Source organism: Hetaerina americana, unplaced genomic scaffold (assembly GCF_022747635.1).
Source record: "Hetaerina americana unplaced genomic scaffold, ioHetAmer1.1.p SCAF_43, whole genome shotgun sequence".
Classification (NCBI taxonomy): domain Eukaryota; kingdom Metazoa; phylum Arthropoda; class Insecta; order Odonata; family Calopterygidae; genus Hetaerina; species Hetaerina americana.
In genome coordinates, this window is record NW_027287019.1 from 490887 (window position 1) to 515000 (window position 24114).

At 36.3% G+C, this 24114-nt stretch overlaps 2 non-coding genes across 2 annotated transcripts; both read right to left on the bottom strand.

Annotated features, from left to right (window-relative positions):
• Positions 1–23209: 23209 nt before the first annotated feature.
• TRNAT-GGU (transfer RNA threonine (anticodon GGU)) lies at positions 23210–23285 on the bottom strand. The gene has a single exon. It is a non-coding gene; the product is annotated as a tRNA-Thr (tRNA).
• A 381-nt stretch (positions 23286–23666) lies between these two features.
• Positions 23667–23742, bottom strand: TRNAT-GGU (transfer RNA threonine (anticodon GGU)). The gene has a single exon. It is a non-coding gene; the product is annotated as a tRNA-Thr (tRNA).
• Between the last annotated feature and the right edge of the window lie 372 nt (positions 23743–24114).

Consider the following 24114-nt stretch of genomic DNA (forward strand, 5'->3'; position numbering starts at 1 on the left):
TTTAGCGATGTATTCTATTTGCGCATTGCATACATAGATGTATAAATCAAATTTTATGAGCGTATTTTAGACAGTTTTGCAAACAAATCAAGCAATATTGATAAAAGGATGTATATTCATGAATAAGTAACGAAATAGCTTAGCTCAGTTTGAATTGATTGAATAAATGGGGAATACACAATGAGGAAATTAGGATTTTAAGCAAAACAGAATTCTCTGACGACTGAATTCATATAGATAATCCATAAAAAAGTGTCTGTCATAATAAACAAATAAAGGTAATCTAAGAGAAACAATGAGAAACTTATAAAACAACTCATGCACTTCAGAAATCGTATCATTAATAATAACCACCGGGCCTCAATTGCTTGCATTTAAACCAGTTATTGCATGGTTCAATCAAATCAAGTTGTAGTTTTATTTGCCTTAATTGCGTTAAACTAAGTGTAATAAAATTGATATTAATGTCAATTGGATTTTTCCATAACAACTGGCACATTTTAACATAATTGAAAATTTAATTTACTGAGCCTCCATCATCCATATTTATTCCCCGCAAAACATGTCAATGCAACAAGCCTTTTATCTTATATCCTTTGCTTTCCTCTGTATTACTCCCTAATGACTATTCTTTTTTCCACTACTATATTAATCAGGATATCTTTCCTTAAATTTCACTTTTATTGGTTATCTCCATTAATTTTGTGAATTTTCATTGGCCATACGATCTTTCTAAATTGCCCCTGAGATACTTCATTCCTCTGTAAATCGTCAATTTTATCTGATGATATCAGGACCGCAAATTATGTAATGTTTCCAATATTCTTATTCCTGCTACTATGATTATTAAAACGCATATGTGCCGATAGACAATGCCAGGTGACATACAAGTCCCAAGTATTACAAACAAACTTGCCTTGGAAAAATATCGTTACTGTCAGTGCAATATTATTATTAGGTAAGAAGTTTCAATTACATTTTGAATGAATTGCATATTAATTTCCAACGTGGATAGCATTTCTTCGTTTAGTAAATTTTGTCCTAATCATTTCAATTCTCTTCCAACTTTTTTGACTCTCCAAATAGAAAAATATTTCACTTTCTTCAGCTTTATTCCCTGAATTAACTATCTGGATTTGATGATACTTTCCAATCACATACCAAGACATTTATTTTGTCTTTAAGCATCAACCTGTTGGAGTGGGATTAAAAATTTCGATTTCATAATACTTCATTATAATAAATAATCTGTGCCCATCCTTGTAAAAAACGTGAATTCAACTCGAGTAATCATATTGAAAGCAACCCGCTGTTAAGTTTTTCACGATTTTTGAAGGATTAACGCTCACTGAAATTTGATTAGTAATAATAGAATGTAATTTATGATGTTAATAACTGGGAAGATTATTGTAACCTTATCATAAATAATATGATTATTTGACGTGTTTTGGATAAAATTGACCAAGCAGCAAAAGTGTCTAGAGCTGAATGAACAATGTAAAGTATAGTGGCGCATTGCAACTTATTTTTCTAATAATATTTCGTGAGGAATAAACGTATAAGTATGCTTGTACCTTGATATTTAAGGTAATTAATTCATTCTTGATTTAGCTGCTTATATTTTGGCCAAAATTGTAAAAAAGGTAGCTTTGATAGCAATTCTTTTGTTATTTAATCGGTGTTTTCGGCGAAAATCAATATCTGGATCAGTACGTGTTTAAATGTATTGGCTATCTTCTGAGATTTTTTTCATTAAATCTGTTTTACATTAAACTTATTTTCTTAATACAAGATTTTAATAAAATGTTAGCTTTGATTTTTCTGAGGGGTGTTTGTAATAGGAATATATATCTACGTGTATCAAATACTTCTAGACTTTAAATTATCGGAAGTAAAATCATCTAGCGCTTTGATTGGAAAAGAGTTTTCAATAACACAATAGTTGCTTTGATATTTCATTTTTAAGGTTTATTTTTAAAACACCCCATTGGATAGGTTCTTTAAAATAATATGTGGTAATTTTAAGCATACTAATGTATCCTCGAATTATTTTTATGATATGCGATATTTTTAGTTGATTTGCAAAATGAGCGTTTGACGAATGGCATTGTGTGCAATTTACCATATGGACACATATAAAGGAGTAAATAGTTGATTGAATGCTATATGCGATACGAATTTGGTTTCATAGTCATTAAAGAAGTGTTAGAACATTTATTTATTTTGTTTTTGTTTGTGTTCAAGAAACCAACATTATTCTTCTATTAGAGATTTTAATCGGATTCATCCAACAAAGCGTTTTCGTTAAATATTCTCGCTTTCAATACAAATATATTTTAGTTTTTGAAGTTTGCTGCTTTCAAGATAGACACATTATTAACGTCAGAAACAACTTTTATATCGATCAAAACTTTTGCTATAAATGCCATGCCATGCTGTATTTGTTAAATATAAACAGGAGTGTTCAGTGTTGAGACAATACGGCGTTGATAGCATTGGTTTTAATCACCTTTCACCTATGCCCTTGATCAGAAATCGACCCTCTCCACTATTACCTCCCCACTCAACCCTCAATCGAAAGGCTTTTACGCTACCCTTACCCTGAGCGCTCGCATTACTCTGAATTTACGCACCTCATCTCATTCAAACCGTTTCAGCAAAGTTCATTAGGGCCCCTCAACGAAGGCAGTGACCATTATGACGAGATATGCGGAATCGGAGACTAGCCCACACACTCAAGGCCAATGCCGCACCGTCCTTCTCAGGGATCACCTCAACTCTTCCTCGAGGTAAGCACTTACTTCCCTCCCCTTATTGTCCCTTCTTTATTTGACGGCACAGGTCCGCCGTTATTCACCTTCGTTTCCCGTCTCACCTTGTTCAATCCAATCCCATTTCCTTATGGTATTCCTCGCAAGCCTTCCAATTATTATGAAGCAATTATTTTTCACATCTACATTATCTCCACGTAATATCCTTTTACAACTGCGTGTAATTCCCAAAGATTACCGATTTTGCGCCCCTTTTGCTTAATTTGTCGCTGTGATCTCTCTCTAGATCACCGTGAATATAATGCTACAAAAAGTTTAAGTAATCTTTCAGCAGGCGACAGAAAATTGTTGTTAACGCCATATTAAACTAGTCTTTACTACAATATTTTAATAAATATCAATTGTATTATTTATAATATTAATATTTTCTCTTGATTCGTAAGTGGAGGTCGATTGAATTCCGTTCCCTGGATATTGGGTTGAAGGGATGAGAGAGATTATTGAGAGAAAGGGGCTGAGAGAAGGGTGTTTAGGGAGGGGGGTTGAGGGTGGGGGTCGGGCTATAAGAGGAGTCAAGGGAAGCGATACGGACGGCTTGTTCGGAAGGGGTATCAATTGGCCTTATTAATACCTGGAGTGATGTGATATTGCATTAGTCATACACTAGCCATCTCTCTCGTCTTTAAATTGGTGCTACTTATAGATTTGGCGATGAATTCATTTTTTAAGGAAAATGTAACGGGAGAAAGTGCGTTTATGGAGGGGGGGTTTTACGACTATATAATTTATTTTACAAATTTTATGGATTGACCGAACTTTTTTACTCAGAAGTTCACAAATAAATGAAATATTTGATTGTTAAATATGCAATTAACTAATGATTTCATATCGAACAAAATATGAATTCGATGAACACAGGTCTTACATTGTTGAAACAGTCCAGGGGTTTGTTTCTCCTAACACAACAAAAGCTCGGAATCCGCCACTACAATAAGTGTACGCATCATCAGTATCGCATACTTTCTTCACCTCTTCACTCTGTTCAACATGCATATCCAACTAATTGCAGCCTGATTCATGCATATGAAGCGGATGAGTCACCGTACCCTCCAACGTTTTCATAATTTTTCAAATAATTTCATATATTCTGGCAGAGCCCCTCGAATTTTACGAAACAAACGAATAAATGCAGAATGGGATCGTAGATTTTCGCGGCGTTCAGATGAAAGACTCTCCATTCTCGGGATGTCACCGCGTAGGTTGTTTTTCTGACTACAGTTTCGCCCGTGTTTCAACGAGCGTCTTCAGGTCGAAGTGCCGGGAAGTTGTTTTGCCGCTCCCTCCCCGCTCTGTGATTGGTCAGGGGTTTCCCGCCAAATCCTTTTCCAGGCTCCTGATAGGCGGTAGCCATCTTCTCTATTAAAGTTATCTTTTTCTTTGAGTATCTCAATCGATTCTGTTATTAGCCTGGGATAATATCTTCTCTCTTTGGATACTATCCTGGTCTCGTCAAATTTGATTTTATGGCCAGGTCCGCTCCAAGCGTGTTCAGCAATGGCTGATAAACTGAACTGCTTGTTCCTAGTAGCCCTTCCGTGCTCTTTTAGGCGTGTTTTCACTGCTGGGCATGTCTCGCCTATGTACGAACTTCCGCATGAGCACAGTACCTGATAGACTCCCTCGTGCAATTCCTTGGGAATTCTATCTTTTGGCCGTGGAAGTAGATGGGATACCTTGCTGAGACAGTTGTATCTCGTGGCGATGTTGTGCTTTCTCAGTACCCGAGATATCTTCTCACTTGTACCGGCGATGTAGGGTATCATGGCGTAGATCTTGGTCGATTCCTACATCGCCGGCACAAGTGAGAAGATATCTCGGGTATTGAGAAAGCACAACATCGCCACGAGATACAACTGTCTCACCAAGGTATCCCATCTACTTCCACGGCCAAAAGATAGAATTAGATAGAATAATGCAGATTTTGTCATGTTTACCTCTCCATTGGTGACCTCGATACTGCTATGGAAACACGTGTGCCTCTCTCCATTTCGAACGCAAACTTATCATCCACTAGGTAATTATTTTCCTTTCTGTCCATCCTCTTTTTAACGATTCAGATTACTACTTTAGCTGCGTGCGAAATCAAAACCTGCTCTCTGTTCCTCACTTATGGTTGCCTATTAAAGATAGAATTTATTGAGGTGCTACTTAATACATATCTGAGAAAATCTTCCAGCGTAGATCCCTCCTCATTAACTCTACAAAAGTGTCCCTAGAAACTTCATTCCACCTTTTCCTAAATCCTTAACTACTTCAGCAAGAATGTTATCAGCCCCCATAGATTTACGTGATTTGAATTTTCTTAATTTCCTTTCTATCTTGTCATCAAGTATACCTGGACCTAAGCTATTAACATATACGTCTACATCTACGCTCACTGGCCTAATGTCTTTGCCAAATAGTTCCTCTATATAATTCATCCATCTCTCTTGAATCTTCACTGGTTTGAGTGACGATTTTCCAAGTTATCCTTGGTAATATAAACGCATTTTTTCTTCTTCCTTCTTGGCTGCACTTCAGACTTACTGCAAAGAAGATCCATTTCACTCTTCCTTTGTGAACTTTCCGTTTTTTCGCACTGTGTATTTTACCAGGTTTCTTTCACTGTTCGTTTCCCGCTTAAGTTAATCTTTTAGTTTTTTGTAACTCCTTCCACTAAACCCTGTTTTGCATTCTTCAATTTCCTTTCCTCGTCAATTTTTCTGATCATACTCTCCATTTTCCATGTTTTTGTTGTTGTTTTTCTACATACTGTTACATATGTTTTGTTTTTAGTTTTGTATATACCTTTTTTGATATTTCCTCTCCTCGTCAATTTTTCTGATCCTACTCTTCATTTTCCATGTTTTTGCTGTTGTTTCCCTACATACTGTTACATATGTTTTGTTTTTAGCATTCTATGTACCTTTTTTGATATGTTTCGATTTTTAATATTGTACTCTTTCTTGTTTAATGATTTTCCCTACGGCCAGCTGAAACTCATTTCTTTTCGTTCACGTTAATGCTTCTACTCTCCGTTTCCTCAATCACTTTTCCTGTTTTATCCTCTGAACTCTGGTGTTATGCTTCATTATATATAAATTAATTTCTGAATCCGTATTCGCTTTGAGGAAATAGTGAAAATGAACCGTACTGTTTCTATATCTGTGTGTAACCATATCATAGTCTAACTTGTACCTGCTTGAAACCGCGAGCATTTTCAATGTCCGCTGTCATTTATTGTTGTATTTCAACTTGATTTTGAAAGTAAGCGTCATGAATAAATTATATCTTTTACAGAACTACTCATTGCCCTATTCCCGAGGTCTTTCCTTGCTCCTGAAACGTAATCTTTTACCACGTATCATTATTATCTTTCTGTTTCCTTGTATCTTTTCTAAAAACCTTTCATTACTAAATGTTTCCTTCCAGGGATACACTTTATTATGTCCTGGCATACCCCGTTAACCCCTTTAAACTTATGGCTATTTTGCATGTCAACTTTAACATGAAAAAGTTCGCTATTTTCTACTTATACATCTACAAATATTATCCCAACATTTACCTTCTCTACGTTAACGAGGCTTGATCCATTTATTCCATATTTTTTCACCCCTTTTTTCTATCTAATGTATTTTTTTAATTATCACCCCAGTTTTCTCCACTACAATTCTCACCAAGAATATCCCTGAAATGTTTGCTTCATTTCTTCTTATCCCAATTTATAATTTCCTATGTCCTTTCCCTCGACATTGTACTACTATCCCTATTCCAACTGGTTTCATCCTACTCTATATCTGCAGTTCTTTAGCTGTCCATTGTGTTTTGCAAGAATTTGAAGTGATCATGGCACCAAATGCTGTACCACGCCTGCTGCTGTGCGCGGCCTGGGACGGATTTCATAGTTTTTAGGATTAAGACCCATGCATTTGTATATAAAAAATTTATTTTTAATTTTTATTATTAATTTTATTATATTTATCATATGATAAATAATTGAGTAGAATTTTCTTTGCCTTCTTCATTAGCGTTTTTAGTTAGTTATACTGATTACAGGCATGACTCCGCCGTACTTGGTCCGCGCACTTGGCATCATGAACCCGCAAATTCAAATATTTGTTGTCATATTGTTATATAATGCCAGAATTAAAACAAGTATTTTAATTTCACAATCACTTGAAACATGGATTCTAAAGAAAATAAAATTTGGATTGGAAAATAAATGTTGGATAAATCTTTAACATTTCTTTTCTCGTGCATATTTGAAAGGTTAATCGCTTTCGGGGGAAAATATTTTTTAGTGATAAAATGTACCATCGGAAATATAATTAGACAAAATACGGCTAGCAGTAGAAGTTATTAGACGCTTTACAATTGGAATTATATTTTAGTCACTGGAATTTTTTCAGTGAAATATTCTAGACCAAGCAGCAGATAGTCGCAGTACATTCAAGGCGGTATGATGTGCCTTCATCATAAAAAGTAATAGGATATATTTTTAACAGTTTAGTAAATGAAGCTGCCAACTTGAAATATGCCTAAATTAAAGCATTGATTTTATTAAATTTTAAATGATATATAATGTAGTTGCGCTGGGCAAAGAGGCTTTCACAAGGAGAAGGGAGTTAATGAGAGGAACGTTGAGTAATGATTTTAAGAAAAGACTCGTGAAAACATTGATATGGAGTGTAGCTATGTGCGGCGCGAAAACGTGGCCATTGAAGGAGGAGGAATATACGTAGACTGGAGGCTTTTGAAATGTGGGTGTGGAGAAGAATGGAGAAGGTGAAATGGACAGAGAAGAAAACAAATGAGGAAGTACTTGGTATGGTGGGCAAAGAGAGAGGTTTATTGGGATAAATCCTATGGAGGCAGGAAAAATGGATGAAGGGGGTATTGACCAGCAGTGTTGAAGACTGTAATAGAGGGGAGAATTTGTAGACTGTAATAGAGGGAGGCTGACCTATTTTCGCTGCTTTTGAAAACCATACACTTAAGTTTATATTTATATGATAAAGTGGGGCTCTTATTATTATATTTGAAAAATGATGATGGACTATTGAAATGGATTCACAGAATTCAGAATAATATTTTCGGAAGCTCGCTGGAAGACGCATCAGACTCACCTGGTCCATGCATGCAATGGTAGAAGGCGTAACTTGCCTGAACTCAATGAGGTGTAGGAAAGAAGAAAATTCTTATATTCCAAAATAAATATAACTTCACTCTGACCGACGATACAGCCTATCATTACCACTTATGCATTATTGAAACCAGTCGTGGCCATGTCATAGTTTTTCTTTTTCCTACGCATCACCTGCTTCAGTTGACAGAATGCTTGTAATCGAAATCCCCCACTAGTCGGCGCGACTGTTAACCTACATGGTTATACTAGTATATATATATATATATATTATTTTGCATGTTTCCCCCACCTTTCCCCATCCATTTGAAAAACCCTAACCCCCTCATCCCTTGCCCTTTCCTCCTGGCGCTGTAACCCCTGCCACACACCTTTTTGGTGGCTCACATTGATGTAGATGTAGACATGGCCTCATACTCAAGGATAATTGACTCGTTTCAGTCCGGGAATTGATGGTTTTACGCCATTTTTATACACCCTGAAATATTGTAGCTTTCCTTATAAGGTGATATCATGTTGGCGGGTAGAGCACTGATTGAAGTAATTTCTTTCACTGGGATAGCATATGATGAATTTCTGAAGTATCCAAGCAATTTTATCATTTGCAATTAGGTCCTCAAAATCATCACATTGAAATACATTTTGAATGAAATGGTATTTATTATCTACCGAGGGAGGAATTACCATAATCAAAATTTCTTCCTCTTAGTAAAGAAAAAATGTTAGTAACTTTACCGAGAAAATATTTATTTCACAAATTTCAGAAAACATTCATATTTCTCTGAAATAATTAATAGCTCACCAAAGATATGACTCTATTCAAAATACCAATCACTACATAAAAATCCGGTTTATATTTACAAACACATGGAGAATCGGTAGCGCAGATTATCACAGCTTGGTACGGAAATGGCAATTCATTGGTCAACATACCCTAAGAAAAGGCTATGGATTGTCAGCGAATTATTCGAATCAATTTCTTTTTTTATCTCCTTTGTGAGTACTAGTATTGAGAACTTACACAGAGAGAGTACACATTCAATAACACCTGGAATGATCTTCGAGTTCCAGAAAGCTTTAGAGGTGATTCTCTTTCTCAACGAAGTTGAACAGCCACAGAACAAAGCGAGAGTATTTTGGTAATGTGGAATAATGCGATTCATTTCTCAAACAGAGATGGTGGCTAAGGTAGACTTATGAAAATGAAAAGATAGGTGAATGAATAAATTGTGCTCAGGAAAGGAGTCCAATACACGCTGTCATAGCAAAAATGAGATCAGTGACAGAAAGATAGATTAACTAGGATAAATTTCATAGCTTCATGGGTATAGATAAATCCTTCAAGAGAGCACATTTGGTAATAGTAAATATATTACACAAGGTAGGAGAGGACTGGAGGGGGGATATGCGAATTAGCCTAAGATAAGAGAGTAGAAACAAATAGAACTTGTGCTATTTAGAAATATATTAATTATTCTACTGCTTTTACTAGACAGCATCCTTTTCAAGACTAATGGCATGGCAGCAGTACTTGTTCAGAAGATAGTAATGTCAAGTAAAACTAGTTACACAATAAATATATTTTTCAAGAAAGTCTGTATTGTGTACCTTTCCTACTATCAAAATGGTATTCCACTGGTAAGTCTAGGCCTTAACTGCTCGTGAAAATTTCCATACACATTCTGTAAATGTTTTGACGTCCTCAGGTGGGAATGATAGATTGAAAGTCAGTAGAGGAAGTGCTAGAGAGGAGATGAGAAAGCTTTTTCCGTTATTGCCCTTGATTTTCCAGGCATAAATAGAAGGTATGGCCAAAAAGTTATGGCAATCAATAGAGAAAGGAATAAAAGTCAGTTGGAAACTTATAAAATCAGTTAGGCTTGTTGATTATTACTTTTCACAGTGAAAGAATTCAAGTCAATTCTGAATGTATTGAAACATACCTACTATAGATACGAAATACAAATCAATGTAAACAATATTTGATGAATAATGCAACAATTTCAGAGCGTAAAAATCATTCGCCTTGACTGGGACTCGAACCCAGATCCCTCAATATCCGGTCGAGTGCTTTAGCCACTTAAGCTACCGAGGCGTCCTCTTCAACTCTGAAATTTTGGGGCTTTTAAAGGAACTAGATGTTATGACGAAATACCGTACATATTGATGATTTTGATAAATCGAAGGCTAATTAAAAATTCAAATTTAGAATAATTGCAATGAAGAATTTAGAAAATATTATCTCGACTGTCTTTGGGGTCAATGAAGTCAAGGTATGATGCTCAAAAGAATAAAAATGGAAATAGGTGAAGAAAATTTTACCAAAGATAAAATATTGACGAAGTTAATGGCTTTAAATGAAAGAAAAGATTAATGAAATCATTGATATCGATCATATGCTTGTACGACATTTAAACTTCGTCTTTCATGGCGTGGATCTGAGGTCTTTAGCATATAAGTGCAGAGAAGAATGGGAAAGGTGAAATTTTTGGAAAGGCAAGAAAACAAAGAACCAGATAAACCGGTGTAGTATATAATGCTGAATATTGAGACAAAAAGGAAGATATGGGCAAGAGAGGTAGCTAGGGTTAAATATTAAGCATGATAAAAGTAATAAAGGTAGGTAGAAAATATGATGTACTGAAGAAGGGTCTATTGTATAGTAGGATTGCAAATTATGTCTTTTTAGGCGAAGTTTATGAATGCAGTGGTGTTTGGCTGTGTGCCCATGTAAGCCTATTTGAAAAAGTAGACTGGCAAAAACGTAAACAAATGCAAGAAATTTAAATCGAAATAAATCAAGGATAAATATTCATCAACAATCTTTTACGAACGGATTTCAGAATGCTCTGAGTATGATTATCCAATAGAAACATAACAGACCATCGGGAGTCAATACTGCGTTCGAATTATGCATATAAAATGAAATAAACTTAAAACGCATTAGAAATTAAGAAAATTGAATACAACGTTACATGGACAACTAAAAATTTTTGCCAAAAGGATTCAGTTTTTAAGTGATATCATATTTTTAACAGCTAGCAGCAGCTTTTCCCAGCAGCTTTTTAGCAGCTTTTTCCTCTCCTTATAGTTTTAATACATTATTCTAACCTATCAATGTTATAAACATGTGAATAAATGCGCAACAATGATGCCCTCAAAATGCATTCAAAATACAATTTGCAAATTTCTTCCTCGGCAATACCTCAAGACCCTGACGGGCGTGTTTGCTTCAAGTTTGAAATCGTTTCATGGTCATTTTGGGTTGGTCCGTCATTAATGAAACCTTAACTTACGTCAAAAAAATTAATGGTGATTAATTTTATTAAAATTAATATTTTCCTTTCTCTTTTACTTACAGAAGTGTGAGACACGCCCGCAAAGAAATGACGCGGATATTCCATTATATTGGTTAGGATGTCAACAAGAAGTTAGCAAAAATTCATATTTAAATGCATTTCTCATTAAACATTGAAGTGTGACCATACTATGGTAAAATGACAGTTTGGAAATAATAATGGGAATTTGAATACATCGAAGTGTTCAGACCTGATCTCAGGAATCTTTGCGTCAACGACCTAGACACACTATAACCTGAAATCATTGGTACTCTTACTGCATCGAACAATGATTGTAAGAACTGTTTATTGTTTAGACAAACTCCGTATGACGGTATTTATTAAAAAGAAAATCAAATCCTATACATTTGAGTGTTTAAACCTTGAGTTAGTTTTTCTGTTAAGACTGACAATTCTTAACCTTACCTACAATGAAACCTAAGGTGTTACGAATGCAGCAATTGAGTGTAAAATTTAAAAAGAGTAAGAGTTTGCATTAATAGTTGCCTATTTCAGGCATTTTCAGTCGTATGTTAATCAAGGGCGGTGTTCTTAGATATAGTACATTAGAAATAGAAAATATATGCGAATTACGTAACCCGTGAAAGCCATTGAGCACACATCATTAAATTAGATACATGTTATCATGTTATGTTTTCGATTGGAAAAGTAGGTAATAAACACAACCATTCCCATTCAAGAATTGAAATCATAGAAATAAAACAAGGAGAAACAAAATTTTGCAATGAAATCTGATACAATTTTTCGTAGATATATTATACTCGATAATATTTGCTATTAGTGTTTGTTTCTTAAATTTATAAAATATTTTTTAAGGGAATATATTCAATGAAGCATGAATACATCCCATCATATGCATGATTAATAAAAATTATATCCGACTCATAAAACGGATAATCATTCTCCAGAGAATATGAATCACAGGAGGTAGTTGAGCCAGATCTACGAGTGCACGTATTTAAAAAGGAGCTCATGACTAAACTCACCCTCGGAGTCTGTATAGTCTTATAGAGTAGATGAACAATGAAATTAAAAATGACCTAGCAGTTCCTACCATTCAGATAAACAGAACCGACGAAAGGAAAGGGTGGGATATCATTTGAGGCATGGGATTACTCTCGCGGAAATTCAGACTTGGCACCCGTTGACGTTTCGGCAGGAGGCATTTATGGATGAATGCGCGGCTTTCATGCCAAATCATCTTGCGTGTAAGTCAGGCTTTATTTATGAAAAGGAAGAAGGAATGAGAAGCTTTGTTTCTATACCGAGAACTCTTGATGTGTTGTCTTATCACTTGCGTCCAAAATTTGAAACCCCATGCCAACGCTCTCTCTTATAAAATATGGTAATGTAATGACTTAAATGGGTGCAGTTTAAAAAACATCTGATGAAGCATTTCTATACGACACCTAACTCTTAAATGATATGACTTAGACTTCATTAACGCGTGGTAATTTATCTGATTTTCCTAGGAAGTAATTTTTCATTACTTTAAGCTGCCTCGTAGCATTTTGCCACTATTACAGCCACTCAGATTAGTCACGTCGGTAACTCGCTTTCAAAATTACTCAAGGATGGCGGGTTTGCGACCTGCCTTGGGTACGGGTGTGTGAGCTGCGCATTTCTGCTCTGGCACGTCTAATCACGGGCCAAGAGCTCCTTACCAGGATTACAGGGGCAAAGGGGTTAGGATATACTTCCGATGCGAGACAGAGGAAAAGAGAGAGAGAGGGAGATAGGGCAACTCTTAAATCACTCTTTTTTTTTAAATAAGAAAATTCACCTGTTGAAAGCTAAAATTAATCCTAACTTGAGCAAATACTAATATTTATTAAAACGTTCAAACCGTGAACCAATACATTTACTCCTCGGCGTTGTTAAACATTTCAATATCGCTAATATATGCACTCAATATGCATATATTAGCGGTTAAGTACATTTATTAGCGATGAAGAGATTGAGAGCTCATTTCCCGGTAAAAAATGTATTCGTTATTTATTTGATCTTATCTTTAACTTGATAAAACATCATAATATTAATTTGCACTATAATAATACCACTACTATGTTCTATGAAATGTCAAAAAAAACGAATTCCAATAAAATTTATTACTATTACCTAAAGAGGTAATATGTGGTCATACACGATGAACTCATTTAAACATAAGAAAGCAATACATATTATTACGAATTTCACTCTGAATCTCAAATAGATAACAAAATAATATAAATTTTCTTCTGAGATATTGGATATCAATAAAAAGCACATATATTGTATATCAGTGGACATTTTAGAAGCGTTATTTTTATTTGCGTATCGCGAAGAAATACTGAACTTCAAGAGACCATAAGAAAATTTCCATTCATTCAGAGAACGAAAATGGCGAATAAAGTTAACATTCATACGTTTCATAAAAACGTACTTACCACACAAATTCATCCCTATTTTGAACAAATAATCAATTCAACATTTATTTACGGAGTATGCTTCAGAAAAGAAAACATTGACAAGTGTAAACATTAAGTTTAGTATAGCGCGTATTTTCGCGCATCGGCGAGAGAAGGGATTAAACCGGATCTTGGCAAGAGGTTTCTTAGCCTCGGGAGGAGAGGGTTCACAGCGCGGGAGAATTTTCTCCCTTTTTATTCTCCAGAACGAGGAAAGAAAACAATAAAGCGACAACTAAGAAGGCGTCGTTGAAATATACCGATTTTTCGCTGCTCTCACGAAAGGGCCATTAATAAAAGTGGGGCGGACCGGTGCAAAAGAGCTCTCGTGGCAGAAGGAGGCGGCTGTAAATAAGGAGAAGAGTGGACGAAAGAGCGAAAAGGAAAGGGTCGGAATACAGTGGAAGGGAAGAGGTACCAGAGAGGGAAACTCGGAAGAAGGTGAAGGGGGAAATAATAGGAATGAGATGGAAGGGAGGGAAGGCACAGGGTGAGGATGGGAGAGGTGTCATAAAAGGTAACAATGCTGATGGTTTTTCTCTCCAGACCCGTGCAAACAATGGGCGGGGAAAGAAAAGGGGCGCGGGGGATACAGGGGGTGCGAGAGTAGGGAAGTTGGGGGGGGGGGGGTGAGATAGAGGGTGGGGTGCGGCGGGGGTTGAGAGAAGAGGCGGGCGACGAACGCTTGGATTCGGAGATAAAATTCGAGAGGGATGAGGGAATCTGGATGTCGGTAAAAGGAAATGGAGAAACCTGAGCGAAGATCGAGATAAGAAAATGGAAGAGAAGGGCGGCTTCTGCCTCTCGTCGGCGAAGGATCTTAGGGGTTTGAGGAGTGGGGTAGGGTGGCTGAGGTTGGGGAGGGGCTGGTGTTCCCTGATTCTAAGGGGTCGGAGACGGCGAAGTGCGGCGCGTCTCTCAGAGTTGGGAAGGTCTCGAACTTGCTCCGTGTCTGGGATGAGGAATGACGGCGAAGTTTTCGCTGTATTTCCGATACTCGGGGAGAGCACACTTTTGTATACGCATAGCGGAAGAAAAACTTTCATTAATTTCTGAAGGGATAAAACGAGCAAATTATTTCAACACACAGAGCTCGCTTTCCGTCAGCTTTGAAAATGGACGACGATGAAACAGTCCCATGGAAGTAAAAACGCCTTGACAATCATAAGCAATTTAAGTACAATTAGTTGAAGAGTGGATCTCACAGACTTTGAATAATTGTCTCGCATGACATCTTACTGTAGTTTAATTCTTGAAAAGATATCGTAAAGAAATCTATTCGAAAACAAACAAAGATAAACATGGATAAATGATATTGTAGTTTTTGCAATATTATTCAAAATAAAAAGGAATGCAGCCTCAACTTTCAATGCTTAAAGTGATTGGATTGTACGATACGGTAAATAATGCAACTAACGCCAAAGAAAATAGTACCTGGTGAAATAGTATCACACTGCAGGAAAATACTACAAAATTAAAGGTTAGAAAAAGCTGATGTCCTATCATTGGGTGGTTGGGATTATTTATATATTAAATAAATAAATTAATTAATTCATATCAATTAAACATAATAAAGAAAAAATGGCTATGCAGAATGAGGCTGCTTAATTTCACATTAAGACATTACTCCATTCTACCGTAATTTAGTACAAATCTAAATATGGTCCATGTCCTGCTGGTGGAAGATGTAACCAAACTAATTTACTTTCCCGTTTCATGCTTTGACTGTACAAAACTTTCACCGGGGAAACACAAAACTCGCGTATTCTATCACTGACTAAAGCTGGCAAGATAACGCAGAATAATTGCTAAAGATCTAAGGAAATTTCGAAGAATCGCATAGCACACAGTTTGGATTTCGTGAAAACTCTTCTCGTAATATTGGCGTGGTTAATTGTTTTAAGTAAGAATGACGATATTTCTAAGAATATGAAAGGAATAAAAAAGCGAATCTTCAAAATATCTGAATATGAACTTAGGATTTTTTAGAGTTACTTTTTATTTAAATTAATTATATGATAGATAGAATATCGCTTTTTTATTCAACTCTTTCTATTGCAATATACATTGATATTCCATGTCTACCTGATTTCCCAATTTTTTAATAGTAAAATATAATTAGTAACTGAGCTAAACAATGAATATACGGAAGATTTAGAAATATGCGATACACAATGTGCGATAAATATAGGCAATTTAATCCAGAAATAAGTACGTTCATGTGTCATATCTATAAAAACCTGTTGAGCTGGAAGGACAATTTAGGTATCCTTGATAACGGTCGTGTATATATTTTCAAGTAATGGATCCTCATTTGTGGTTATAATTAATAAAATTGATATAGAATCACAAAAAAAATAACTATAATACGGTAATGTATTAGCTAATTAATAGCTGAGTTTGTAGTTTGAATATATTTAGTCCTCTTTTCAACGTGAAATTGGAGCTAATGCATAGGAAATAAATTTCATATAAATTGAATCTGCAACCTTTAATTTCAATAAATGCATGCGATTTATTAAAACTGAATCGGAAACAAACAATAAAAATTTATTATTTTCATTCATGGTTTCACAGGAGATTTCGTTTGGAAAGGCGACAATCAATGAGACTCGTTTTCAACGATTGAATTGCAAATACATCATACGACCCCAACCTAAAGGCCGGAAAAAAATAATCAGTTTTCATCAAAATAAGACTATAATTTTTTTCTACAAACAAGAAGTCGCAAAATTTCTTCCGAGCCTACTGACGAGTTTATCATTTTAAAGCTATATTGAAATCCTTAGCAAGTACGATGACAATTTCGATTTTCATGAAAATAGCACTTATTAACCTTGAACATTTACTTAGTATTAATTCAAACTATTTAATCATTTATACAAAAAAAGGGAGCGACGACAGCTAAAAAAAGCTTTCCGAGAATGAACAAAAAGATCATGATGTTTTCTCATGCCCAATAGACGTCATGTGTCCAATTTAAATCCTATACTGAAACATATCGTAAGATAACAAAACCTTGACTGAGACATAAACATTTATCTATTTTGGAAAGACTGTGCCAGAGGTGTTTTTAAATGAACGAGGTGTACCAAACTAGCTGAAACTGTGGAAAAAATGTGTATACTGTACAAATAAAAATCAACTAAACTTTTCTTTAGCATTGTTCAATATTCTTCCAAATTGTTAGAGAAAGAAAGATTTTGAAGCCAATTTGGTCAATTTATAACGATTTTGGATAAAATGGAGCCAAACAAAGTGTTTCGGTCGGACGAATGAGAGCGGTCTGGATGTAGCAAAAGCAGCAATAAAACCTGACCGGTTATTGGTATCCGCTTATCCTCGCATCCGAGCTCAAAGCCCCGCAACCATTCTCCACCCCTTCCCCTCCCAGGCCTCCTCTGGAGACAGCACCCACGCCGACCGATTAACCGCCCCTCCCCTTAATCGAGGGCAGCATGATGAAAAGTGTTCTTGCGCGAAGGACTAAACTCCTCCCCGGAAAGCCATTCCCGTGCCTTCACGCCACTCCGCCATTCCAAAAGAGCCGTTCCACCCCCATCCCCCGACCTTTCCCTCGCCAACCACCCAGCGATGGTGCCGCCTCTGAAATGCCTCATTATCCCCGCGTTAATCGTCCTTTTCGGGCGATTCGCTCCATCGGGAATCTTCCACGAAGCAGATGAAAATGGATTGGTGGAGAAAAAACTTAATGTTACACGTATAGCTTGGGAAAAGGAGAAGGGGTAGGAGGCACTGCGTTGTATGGAGAATCGTTCAACTTAACCATAAAAATTCATTACTTTTGTGCAAATTGTAATCACAGGATAGTAATACCTGGAATGTTAACTATACATTATGCATTTAATTTTGCCTTCTGTTAGCTGCTATGGTGAAAGGATTCAACAAGCAGGTAGAAAATACAATGTGGAAAATATACAGACTTCACATTTAAATCCATGTGTGGATGAAATAAAAGTTTATTCAATTAGTGAGAATTACTACTTTCCACTCCGATAATATTTTATTTCTATTTTTATCTAATTATGTGCAGCTGGATGTAATCATAAATTCACCTTGTGCATTATCCTCTCCAATTAAAATAGTGACTTGCCTGCTGAGAGAATTAACACTGATTGTGGTGCCTTCGTAACCAAAAAAATAAAATGAAAAATCTGTTAATACATGAAAAAAATACTGGTCTAAAATATGAATAATATCACTAAAATGCTAATTATTATGGAGAGATGATGTGATTGAAATATACCAAATTCACCATGTCATGTCACTCATGTCTACGGTATGGGCGATGGTAGACTCACACGCACGAAAATAGACTAGCGATGTGCTTGTAGAAATAGACGATTATAAAGTGACTGGTTTTTTAAAGAACGTATGTTTGTGAAATAATAGATAATAAGAATTTACCGTGGCAAATTATGAAAATATATAGAAGAATGTTTCTATTATATTATTTAGATTGTTAAGGCATAAACTTAAAAATAATCTGACTTCATTTAATATAATGCTGCCGAAAACGCCATTTCATTAGCCTTCGGGTGTTTTTACTCTGAATAATTTTAAGATATTTTAATTATCATTCAAATAGCCTTGAGTGATTCCGCTGATGAGATTTATTACATATCACGTCAGCTAGCACTGTTTTTGTCACTAAAAGGGATATGTGCATTTATATTAATTTCAAAATACGTTAAGGCCATTCGTTTTAGAGTCAGTCCCCAATTAGCCAAATTAAGTGGTTTTTATTAATGAATCAATGTGCATAATTATTAGTTTCACAATAGTTGAAAATATTGGTACCTGATAATTCAGAAGTAAATGTTACACATTCCAGAAAATCAATATTTCATACATGATCTTCCTATGTCCTATTCTTTTTACTTTTTTTGCGTACATGGATTTATTTCTAAATGATTTCCTCAGGTTAGAAACTAGGTAAGTTTTCTTACATTTTACTTTTTAACTACTGTTTAAATAATAATTCACCTTTTGATAAACTTTGCCTGGCAAATTAAACAATTTTTGTTGGAAAATTAGAAGAGAAATCAGTACTTTAAGCCAAATTTGGGCCTGCTAGAACAAAAGAAGTATCAGGATGGGATTCCTCTCTATGTTGTGAACTGTGAGAAAATTAATGAACTCTATACTGTGCATTAGGCATGAGCTAAAATACAAAAGAGAATGCCTACATGCCCTGAACGTCTACGATTTCTTTTTTAAGGATTATTAATAGCGCATAAAATAGGAATCAATACCAAAGTTATATTAATATTAGCAGTGACCAGTCAAGTCTACTACGCACAGAAATATTTGGGCCATCCATCTAGGAGTTTGTAATAGATTGTGTCTTGAGGACAATTTTTACAGTTGAGTTCACAACGTTAATCCCGTCAACACTAGAAGGCTACGCTTAAACCTTAAACCGAGTGATGCTCGCCGTCCTTATTCATTCCATCGATTGCTGGATAATCCAGGTGACACATTCATGACAGACGACTCTTCTCAGGCGGTTTTAACTTTCACGGCTTGTGAGGAACAACCCTTAACATTAAGGAAAAGGCTCAAGCAGTTGAAGGGGAGCGGATAAATGAGCGAGCCTGTCCACGCCGTGCATTCCAATGAGCGTGGGAATTGAACAATTCCTCATTGAAAATTCAAATCGCAACACCGAGAGCAAGCAAAGCGCGGCATCGCCGCCGTTTATTTATTCCACGCTGCCACGTCTGCCTCGGTCCATTCCGTGCCGCTGCACGCTTCTTCTCCCGAAGGATCCAGCAGAATGAAATATAAATTCGCAAATGGACAACCTCGTGTCATGTCTCCCTTGGAAATCTACGGGCCGTGTTCGCTTTTTCATAAGAAGGAGTATCCGATTTTTTTTCATTTATGACGAGGCAAGAAGACGCTGTTATGATGCAGCATTTGTTACAGATTTCAAATGACCAGTAAAAATGACGAGGAACACTTTGCGTCAACGAATTCACCTAAATTGAGAAAAGGCATACTTTCTGGTGAGTAAAATGTATTTACAAATTACTCTTGAAAAAGTAAGAGTCTCGTGAAAAGAGGCTCACGAAGATCGTTATCTATGCTTCCAGTTGGGGGTACGAAAAAAAACGTAAATAAGAACACAACAATTAAACACTTAAAATGAATATTTTAATTTATAGTGATTCGACATTATGCACGCATTAATCTAGCCGCAAATTAACTAAATCACCTATTTTGATTTGACATCGCGTGTATCAATTTTTCACAAAGAAGCTATTTAAATTAATACTAAGAACTAATCTTAGTCATATGTTGTTTAACTGTTTGTTTTAAATTAATCCTGGAATAATTGAGAGCTGGAAATCAAACTCTTTGATCTATTAATGATGTCATGAAAGGTATAGCTTAATTACACATTTCAAATAGGAAATAAATTTAAAATGACATTTCTAGCTCTTGATGATTAATTATTTAACATGGAGTATAAAAATGATATAAAAATAAAATGTAGTCTTTTTTCTTTTCTTTTTCAAAAATTATTTAAACGGACGGCCTGTTTTCAGAGTAAAAGACTTCAGCAAAGGAAATGGATTTAGTTGAGAATCATTTTTTAACTATCATGGATTTTTTTATTTAAAGGAGAACACATTAACCTATTAAACTCCATAAAATATTTTATCACATTATGATTACAATTTTAATGTACATTTTAGGCTTAGACGTCAAAACGTCAAACACAGTATGGCTCACAGATGTTAATCCAAACGTCAGGTATGAGCTGACGATGCGTAAAAATATTAATGATTATACGTGGTATGAGATAATGTGCTATGTGCTATAATGTCAAAAGGTAAAACAGAACTCCGGTATCATGACTCTCGTAATTCTGAATACCAAATCGCCTTAATCACCACCGCATAATCAATTATGAATTATTTAGACGCATTTTTCTGTCAATTAGTACCTGTCCACATACTTAAAAATAGAGTTCTATGCAAAAGCACGCTCTGCATATTTTATTCCCATCTCGGATATTTATTATTGACATAATTGAAAAAAATAACCGTTTACATAATCAAAATGATGCCAAGTTCCAAAATTCATTTGTGCGCCAGTTACTTTCCAAAAGATATCGATTGGCGTCTCCTTTTTCTTGACGTCGTCATTTCCGCAAATTTACGTTTAGGCTTAAAATGTAAGATATTTATTTTTTTGCTCCTCAGAGTTTAGAACTGATTGTGGGTATCCCTCAATTTTCTGTCCATCGTACAAGGACATTGGCAGTCAAGTGCGATAAGAATATCGAGTAAAACCATTAAGGTTACATTTGCAGAGTAAATCCTACGTTTAAAGCTTTGGCATTGAGAAGAAGTAATCGGAAAAATTCCGTCCTTATCTAAACCTTACTTAAATGCCTGATTTTTCCAATGCAAACGGATTCTAAGCACCGCTGCCGCGGCTGCCTTTATCCAATGCATACACGCATAGATTTCAATGGGAAAAAAATGTTCATTAGACCATATTTACAATATATCGTGTACCAAAAGTACGGAATTACCTACGCACGTATATTAAGTACAGTTGGTACTACGTACCAACAATAGGTAATGTGCGCTAGTACTTCTCATAAACAAGCTTTTACAATTTTTTTTCATTTCGACCGTCAATCCCTTCTATTTCAGCTCGTTCCCAAACTGATAAGTTTCAGAGAAATAGCGTTACTTAAATTGCAATCAGAGAGCCGTAACAAATTAAGATTATCTGGCCCAATTTGCTTTATTAAAACATGAAATATTGCTAACGTATACTATCCTGATTCGTCTTAGGGTTCAAAGCTCATTTATTTTTTAATTTCTTTTCTTAGATGATATTACTCCATCAAAAAAGCTCAGATGGACATAAGACACAAAGTAAAACGAAAGAATGTTAAAATTCACGCAACTGCGGTATTTCAAGGGAATACATTTCCGCGATTTTTTACAAAAAACCCAGTAGCTGTGAAATAGAGCACGATGATTTCATTTCCTTTTGACATTCTACACTTTCTCGATTCTTGAATGGAACCAATTAATGCAACACTTTAGATAACTGCCATTCGTCTGTAATATCTTTCCTATCCTCCATGAAGCGGCGTCAAAGCTTTCAAAATATCCATCTACCTCAGCTCTGTGCTAGCACTCCGCACCAGGACGCCAATTATGCAGATTAACCCCGGAGAGCACGGATCCCATAAACAAATTTTCTTTCCCCTTGCCCCAAAAGCTTTACACAGCACGCCTCGTCCTTCACTTCCACTACGATTCAGTTTATGCGAATATGGGTGCAGAGCAATCCACTCCCGCAGATGTCAGTAGCATAGCGGGTACCAATCTTGACGTCCACCAAGCTCTACAATCGCCAAACCTCTCCCAAAAGCTTTCGTAATGTCTCATCGAAATTATGCATCCCTTTGTCAAGGGAATGAAAAGGTGTTCTCACCATGGCGACCCCTCATTTCCTCTTTGTTAATTCAATGAATGGAAATGGGTGCGCGTTGCTCGAATATAAGCTCAAACTGAGTTAACCATGTAATAGAAAAAAGGAAATGATATGAAATATTTATAAACATATGGATATACATATATATATATATATATATATATATATATATATATATATATATATATATATATATATATATGGGTCGTGGTAGTCCAAGAGCTAACTAAGGGACCCGGGTTAGATTCCCGGGCAAGGCACTCTGGGCACCTGCAGCTTCACCTAAGCTATGTAATTTTTCGAGAACCAGATCTTCCTGGTAAACCATAACCGGCACAGGGAAAGGAACTGGCCTCCCTACCCTGATGTGTGAATTTCACATGCCATCGGGCTTAGTACTGGGTGACCTCTACCATCACCTGCTAAACCGACCTTCGGGTTGATTACAGTTTATGGTTTATATATATATAAACCATAAGCACAGTAATATATATATAAACTATAAACAAAGTAATTAACCCAAAGGTCGGTTTAGTAGGTGATGGTAGAGATATACCTATACGGCGTGTGAACATTCACACATCAGGGTAGGGGGGCCATTTTCATTCCCTGTGCCGGTATTGTTTTTCCTGTAAGACTTGGTACCCGAAAAATCACTTGAGCTTGGGTGGAGCTACAGGTGCGGGACGGGAACCCGGACCCTCTGGTCAGCAGTCCAACGCTCTACCCACTGGACTACCGCGACCCACGTATATATATATATATATATATATATATATATATATATATATATATATATATATATATATATACATTCAAACACGAAATCCCGCCAAACGGCGAATAAATACTCATATATACAGAAACAGATATAAGGAAAAGGGATAGGAACACATATAAAGGACGAACACAATAGAGGTGGGGAAGGCGGAATCGAACGGATCACAAGAGTAAAAATATTTCCTCAACCGGGACTCGAACACCGGATCTTTCCACTTACCGGGCGGATGCTCTTAACCACTTGAGCTATCGAGGATAGTCAATTTACCCTGAGATCCGTGGGTCTAATATGTCGCCAAGCGCCCCGATTCTTTCAGCCAAGAGATGGCGTCAGGGGGCTGTTTCACCCACCAAAGGAGAAATAGACAATACACAAGGAAAGGAAAGGACAGTGGGTTAGAATTCATACAACATCATACAGGAAAGGAACAGTGCGTTTCGTGGCACGCATAGCCAGAAGAAAGAGATGAGCCACATTGGCCAAATACACATTCAAACACGAAATCCCGCCAAACGGCGAATAAATACTCATATATACAGAAACAGATATAAGGAAAAGGGATAGGAACACATATAAAGGACGAACACAATAGAGGTGGGGAAGGCGGAATCGAACGGATCACAAGAGTAAAAATATTTCCTCAACCGGGACTCGAACACCGGATCTTTCCACTTACCGGGCGGATGCTCTTAACCACTTGAGCTATCGAGGATAGTCAATTTACCCTGAGATCCGTGGGTCTAATATGTCGCCAAGCGCCCCGATTCTTTCAGCCAAGAGATGGCGTCAGGGGGCTGTTTCACCCACCAAAGGAGAAATAGACAATACACAAGGAAAGGAAAGGACAGTGGGTTAGAATTCATACAACATCATACAGGAAAGGAACAGTGCGTTTCGTGGCACGCATAGCCAGAAGAAAGAGATGAGCCACATTGGCCAAATACACATTCAAACACGAAATCCCGCCAAACGGCGAATAAATACTCATATATACAGAAACAGATATAAGGAAAAGGGATAGGAACACATATAAAGGACGAACACAATAGAGGTGGGGAAGGCGGAATCGAACGGATCACAAGAG